This window comes from Limulus polyphemus, unplaced genomic scaffold (assembly GCF_000517525.1).
Source record: "Limulus polyphemus unplaced genomic scaffold, Limulus_polyphemus-2.1.2 Scaffold1569, whole genome shotgun sequence".
Taxonomy (NCBI): Eukaryota; Metazoa; Arthropoda; class Merostomata; order Xiphosura; family Limulidae; genus Limulus; species Limulus polyphemus.
In genome coordinates, this window is record NW_013667179.1 from 228,515 (window position 1) to 235,518 (window position 7,004).

At 32.9% G+C, this 7,004-nt stretch overlaps 1 protein-coding gene across 1 annotated transcript in view; it reads right to left on the reverse strand.

The window, feature by feature from the left end:
- LOC106464145 (cyclic AMP-responsive element-binding protein 3-like protein 3) overlaps window positions 1-4,592 on the reverse strand; it is a 33,388-nt gene extending 28,796 nt beyond the window's left edge. Inside the window, exon 1 of the mRNA XM_013924256.2 lies at window positions 4,471-4,592. The gene's annotated coding sequence lies outside the window, so the exon portion shown is untranslated. The remainder of the gene's footprint in view (window positions 1-4,470) is intronic.
- Between the last annotated feature and the right edge of the window lie 2,412 nt (window positions 4,593-7,004).

The window sequence follows — 7,004 nt, forward strand, 5'->3', positions numbered from 1 at the left end:
CACTCATCCATTAGTTCCCATTCTGAAACCACAATTCACAATATTTCATTTATCGATTTTTCTATCATCACCACAGAATCTTCAGATCTTGAACTCTAAATTAAAAAAAGTCTACTCAGAGCTAAAGACCGCCCAACCCTTAACGACTGAAATAGCTCTTTAGATCAAAAATTGTTCTAAATATTCACACTTAACTCAGCTGTTGTGTAATATATATATATAAACATTGTTTCACCCATCCATTTACAGTTTTTCTTAATAACTAATTAAATTAATGATTACGTTATTATATTATAATTTTAGTAATAATCATCTTTGTAACACAATTTTCAAATTTTGCTGAAGATGGAATAAGCTTGACACTTGTAAATAAAATGTTTTATCAAACATCTTCATCTTCATTATTTAATCTTATTTTTATATGGGATATTTGTGTGAATTCTCAGCTTTGAAAATATTTCTTTTTAATACGTTTTAAGATAATTAAAAATGCTTACCTTTTTATTACTTTAATGTGTTCCTCTTTTTTTTAAAAAAAACTTCCTGGTTTTTATTTTACAGAACAAATTCTATCTTTATTTATAATCAATGGCATGAAAATAAAATATTTTTTTTACCATCCCAAAATTATAAGCCAATTTTGTTAAATGTTAATCAGAAGGTTTCCTTTAACATATACAATAAGTTTAAACTAATTTTACATTCATGTATATGTATATATTTCATATTTCCTTTTCATGAATTTCTTTGCCCATTCAAACAGTTATTTAGACAGATAAGGCCTAATGCAAGTTGGGCTTAATACAGCAGTAAAACAAACTTAATACAGTCAAGTGCATCAATGTTGTAACAAACAGACAACAACGAACCATTTGGACCTTCAAAATAATCCTTGCATATCTACCCTTAACAAAAGTAAAAAACACCCTTTATTTTTTTTAAGGAAGTTGATACCCCTCCAGTAAACAAAACTGTCTTAAAAGGAGCCTAGTCCAGCTTTTCATAAACTTGTGTCCTCTCTTTCTACAGTCTTCATCATACAGCACAATGAGATAACAAGTCTTTATCCTATCAATCCCTAGGATAATCTTGTAAATTTTAGTAAGATCACTTCTTACCTGTATTTTCTCAAGTGAAAATAAGTAAGGAGAAATTAGCCTCCTATAAGATTACCCTTATAATATCCTTTATTGGATAATGAGACCAAAACTGTGCACAGTCAAGTGAGGCCTAGCCAATATGTATAGAAATAATTACCTCTTTTGACTTGTAATCAATATATCCATAACAATTTATACTTGTGTCTCCTAGTCCTACCATTAAGTATATAAAAAAAAACAAGTTGATGCATCAACACAGGAAAGTTCCCTAACAATCTCAAATATCTCAATCAGGTTCTCCTCTTTTCTTCAACAGAAAATAATTTCAGAGAGCTTAACCTATCCTTGAATGACAGCTTTTGTATCCCACGTTTTCATCCTAGTAGCCTTCCTCCGAGCACCTTCGAACAATTCAATGTCCTTCCTAAGAAAAGGAGCCCAAGGCCTAATTCTAGACTTATCCAATGAAATTATCACATCTTTAGACTTGTGTTCAACATTTCTGTGGATTCAATGTAAAATACTATTTACCCTACCACTAGCAACAGCACATTGCTTGGATGGCTCAAGATCCAGATCAACCAGAGCAATAAGGTCTTATCTTCCATATTGGCATTGAGGTTTTTCTCATCAAAATTATATATATATATAATAATCTAAATGCATTACCTAGCATTCATCATAATTAAAGGAACAACTCACCAAATAATCCAAATTCTTTTGTAAAGCAGCAGCATCCTCCTCACAGCCAACTATGCCCAAGACTTTAATATGACACATTACACCATGCCCCAGGGTATTAGGAGTTTTTTCGTCCATTGTTATTAATTATTTTATGTTTACATTTCTGATCAACAATGATTTTCTCTAAAATGCCTCAGATTTGGAGATTACATTTCCCCAAGTGCCCCGAGTGTACCCACATGATTTTACAAGATACTCTAGGGCACAACAGTGTGCCAGGGCATGGTGTAATGGGACATTTCATCAGCAAATTTTATGTCATTTATTGACCACTCCTTCCACTATGTCATTGATGAATATCAAAAAGTGAAAAAGGTCCTAACACTGAGCCCCCGAGTTACCCCATTTGCAACATTAATACAGTTTGACTGAATTCCATCTATAACAACCCCCTTCTTTCTTCCATTCAGCTATTTTTCTATCAAATGAGCCAACTTGTCTTTCACACATATATAGTTTTTAACAAGCCTTTTATATGGCACCTTTTCAAATGCTTTCCAAAAATCCAGATACACTACATCTACACCATTGCCCTCATCCAAATAAGAATATCAAAAAATTGATTAGAAAGGCAAGATTTTCCCAAAGTGAAACCATGTTGACTACCCAACAAAACTTTCAACTTTGTTAAATAGCTTTATGAAGCATCTTTTACAAACTTTCAAAACTTTTTCCCAACACTATTCAAAATTTGCAAAAAAAAAAAAAAAAAAGTCCTGTTCATTATTAAGAACTGATGAAGGTTATGCAGAGATATTAGAAAACGCTTGAGAGCTTGCAAAAGAAATAAAAATAACTGGAATATCTTCTCGAAACAAACAGAACTGCTCACTTAAAAAAAAAATCCAAAACTGATAAAAATTAAAATAGAACTTTTTGATTTTAAAATAAAAATAAGTATTTTTTATACTATTTCAAACATGGCAAATGATAGAAAATATACATCAGATACTAGGTACTGTTGTGTAGGAAGCTAGTTTTAAGTTTCATGCAATGTGGTTATTTCCACTGTTAGAAAAAAAAAGAAAACATCAACAGATATCAGCGACACTATCCCGACCTAAAAATAGTTTAATAAGCAGTGCTCCACTAAACCCTTCCATTGGCATCCTGCCAAAACTGCCAACTTTACCTCTGCCAGTGCTAGTGGCTTCAAAGCATGTTGGCTATCGCCACTGTCACCATAGAAGGAGCAGTGGCAGCAGCATCCACTATGTAATTTCATATATGCAAATTATGATGTAATACCACTTATATATTGGCTTGTATCAGATGGTGAGGAAATTGAACTGTGACATATTGTAGGCCCTCTCATGAAGAATAACTAAAAATATTATGAAAAGTGAAACTGCACGTGAAGTCAAGTAAGCACGATCATTTTTTGACACTTATATCACTCTGATTTTTTTTTTAATTTGGCCCTCACTGTTGCTAATGGAAAAAAAAAAAAAGAGAAACTTTTGCATATTCAAATAAATCAAAATTTATTCGAGATCAACCGTGTTACAAACAATAATGGTTGAACGAAACTATTTTGATTGAGCATTGTGCATATTTGCCTCAATGAAAATGAAATATCTGTAACAGAAAGTTTGAACTGGCAAGGTACTCATAACTGGACTGTTTCTATAAGTATAACATTTTCTTGGATTTTAAAAATATAAATAAATTTCGTTTGTAGTCCTGTTTTCATTGTACAACTGAAAGTAAAACTGTAGGGGAGAGGGGGTTCAGGTAAAAAAAAACACCCTACAATTTATTTTCTTATCTTCAGCAATCTTTTCTTTGTTTTTATGCGAGATGAAACATTGTGTACTTTTTTATTTTATTTACATGAATAACCCTAACAGTCTAGAAATATTATTACTAATTAGTGCCTGATTTAGTGATTGCACAAAAAATGTTCTCTATGTCATCTAGGTTTGGTCAATAACTACAGTGCAAGTAACATGTGGAGCTAAAGTAAAATTGTTGAAGGAGAGAAGATTATATACATATATACGAAATGTAGCTTTACCTAGGCTTTAGCCAGAGTATAATATTAATGATAATAAACATATGGGTAATGGAATAATCTCGTACATAACTACATTACACAAGTGAAACTACGTCAATCCATTCTTTTGAAAACTGCTTACATAAGTTGTGGTTAAATCAAAATATGAATTTTAACTCTTTGAATTTTGCTCAGTTTGAGTCGACTACACAAGAGACTGAGATGTAAGAATAATATTAACATTAATGAGACAGCCATATTACTTAGTACAAATGAAAACCTAAATAAGTCAGAAGTTTTTTGGCAATGCTGAATCATGCGAAGAGTGCTAATTTTAGCTAAGTTACATCAGATTAACGTTGCTGTACTATTACTAACACAATACGTGTAACACTAATCCCAATAGTTAGGCCCAGCACTATTAGTACGTTACTAGTCCTAGTACTACAGACCGAGTATTAATATTAATAATTATAGTAATTTATGTATAAAGTGATGATACTGATAGCAATACAGTATTAACTTTGACAATAGGTACCAACTGTAGGCTTTGGTTGCTTTAAATGGTACAGTTAAATACTTAACAATTAATACACCATTTAATAATAACAATAAATTGTAGATATATACCTTTAGAAATATCGAATATACCATCATCCTGAACTTTTCCTAATCACAAACACATGATTCCTATTTTGTCCAATGAAAACATGAACTGCTGGGTTGAAGTTTCTCCTTTCCAAAACGTGATTCACGAACTATAACTGGAAAAAATAACATTTCTTAAAGTAAAAACATCATTCAGATATTTAGTAAATATTTGTAATAAAGATATAATATAAAATAAATATTGGTTTGGTCAAGTGATAAAATATTCATAGCTAAATCTTTAACATATTAAATAAAATGTTTCAAAACACACATATAACAATATCACGTTTTGAGAGAACCTAGACTTATTAGTCAGCTTCCAACGCGGCAACTATGACGTCCCTATAAACATTTTACTTGTCGACCTAACATTGGATAAATTAATGTCTACGTCATGTTTGAATTAAATATTTGGCAGCTTAATACGGTATTTTACAAATACTGCAATTTTTTCCGAAAGCTAGTGAAAAGAATATTCTAAGGTGATACATATTTCTAAGTAGTATTATTCCGCTTTTGGTAGTCCTTTTTTTTCAAGAAGGAATAGCAAATATATGGTAGAGTTTGATTTTTCTAGTTCTGTGCTATGTATTGTATTCTCACTCACTCGTGCTCACCCCTTCACGTAAATTATTTTATTCAACCTCTACTGAGAAAAAACATTAATTTAGTTTAAATAGTCACGATTGTCATAATTTGGAGTATAGCATCCTTTGGTATTCGTACCCTACGGCACAAAGCTGTACAATGGGCTCCATGTGGTCTACTCACCGTGGGTATCGAAATCCATTTTTTTTATCATATAAGCCCTTAAGCTTACCGCTGAGCAGGAACGTCGAGAGCCAGCACGGGCCCCGGGGCAAACATCCTCGCCGGGCTCCCTTTTTTAACATTTTCAAGAATTTATTTAAAAGAAGATCTTAAATTAGGACAGCAATGAGCTCATAAACCAGACAAAATCATAGCAGCAGCCGTTTTTACTTCACAGTATAAGTGTAGAAACGTCAATAAAGTAACAAATACATATTAATTATTACTCAACTTATTATTTCAGTCGTTCTTAATGTATCAAGCGTCTATATGCAAAGAAAAGCCAAAACTATGGTGTTTTATCATTAAATGAAGATATAGCCTAAAGATGCTTTGCGGGCTTTACGGCATAACCAAGTTTCATTCACCCAGGCCCCGTATGACGGCGGGCCTGTCGCTGAGCCATCGAGGGGTGTGGTAAAGAATGTGTTATGTAACAAAAGAAACTTCATTTTTAGTCGTGAAACGTTAATATTTCTTGTTCACAGAAATCTTCTAAATTTCTTGCACTTAGTCGCGTTGGCGTACATATTGGCTTGGCATGGGCAGGTGGTTAGGGCGCTTAACCCGCAATCTTAGGATCGCAGGTTCGAATCCCCATCCCACCAAACATGCTCGGCCTTTCAGCCGTTGGAGCGTTATATAATGTGACGGTCAATCCCACTATCCGTTGGCAAAAGAGTAGCCCAAGAGTTGGCGATGGGTGGTGATGACTAGCTGCCTTCCCTCTAGTCTTTCACTGTTAAATTAGGGACGGGTAGCGCAGATAGCCCTCGTGTAGCTTTGCGCGAAATTCAAAACAAACAAACAAACAATACTAACTAAACGTATTTATAAATCAAAACTGCAAAAAATGGTCACATCATTTTCTTTGATTCTGGATGAATCAGTAACCATTGTTCTATTCCTGTCTATCTTAAGTTATGGTGCATATTGAAATATGCGAAAAATTAATCCATATATAACTTAAGAGTTAGAGGGGACCTAATTGAGTTATCTAAGATTGTAAAGGAAATAGATAGTGTGATGCATCATCTTTTTCCATAATTAACAGTGAGAATAGTAGGACTCAGGGGACACAATTATAAATTTTGGAAAGGTAGCAGTGATCTTCAGCTAAGACAGTTTTATTTTTCTAACAGGGTGGTTGGTCTTTGGAATGGGTTGCCTTTTGATGTTGTGGAGACAGTAATTTTAAGTGAGTTCAAGAACAAGCATGATAATTATATGAATGATAAGAGTTGGATTTAAGATTTTATTTACTTATTTATTAGTTTTAGTTTAGTTTAGAGAATAGGACAGCCGAGATGGATCAATAGGTCCCTTGTTGTCCCAAAACATTATGTTATGTTACGTATGTAGTAACCTAATACATATCTAGCTCAAACTTACATATTAATCACTGTACACCTGCAATAATGACGTCACCATTTAGTAGCCACGTAACGAATTTTTTTGTGCATTGGAGCACATATAATGGCTGGAGACGGCTTGAATGGGTAATGATGAAAAATTTTAATATAAGTTTAACATAACAGCAAATGTACAACGTTTCGACAAGGTTTTGTCATCATCAGGTACCAGAATCTTGTCCAGTAGTTTGATATGCTTCTGTATTTTAGTTTTTTTCTAGAAAATGTTCAATTGTTCTCAGTTTTTTTTCCAACGAGGTATGAATACTACAATTAGTAATTACTAGCACA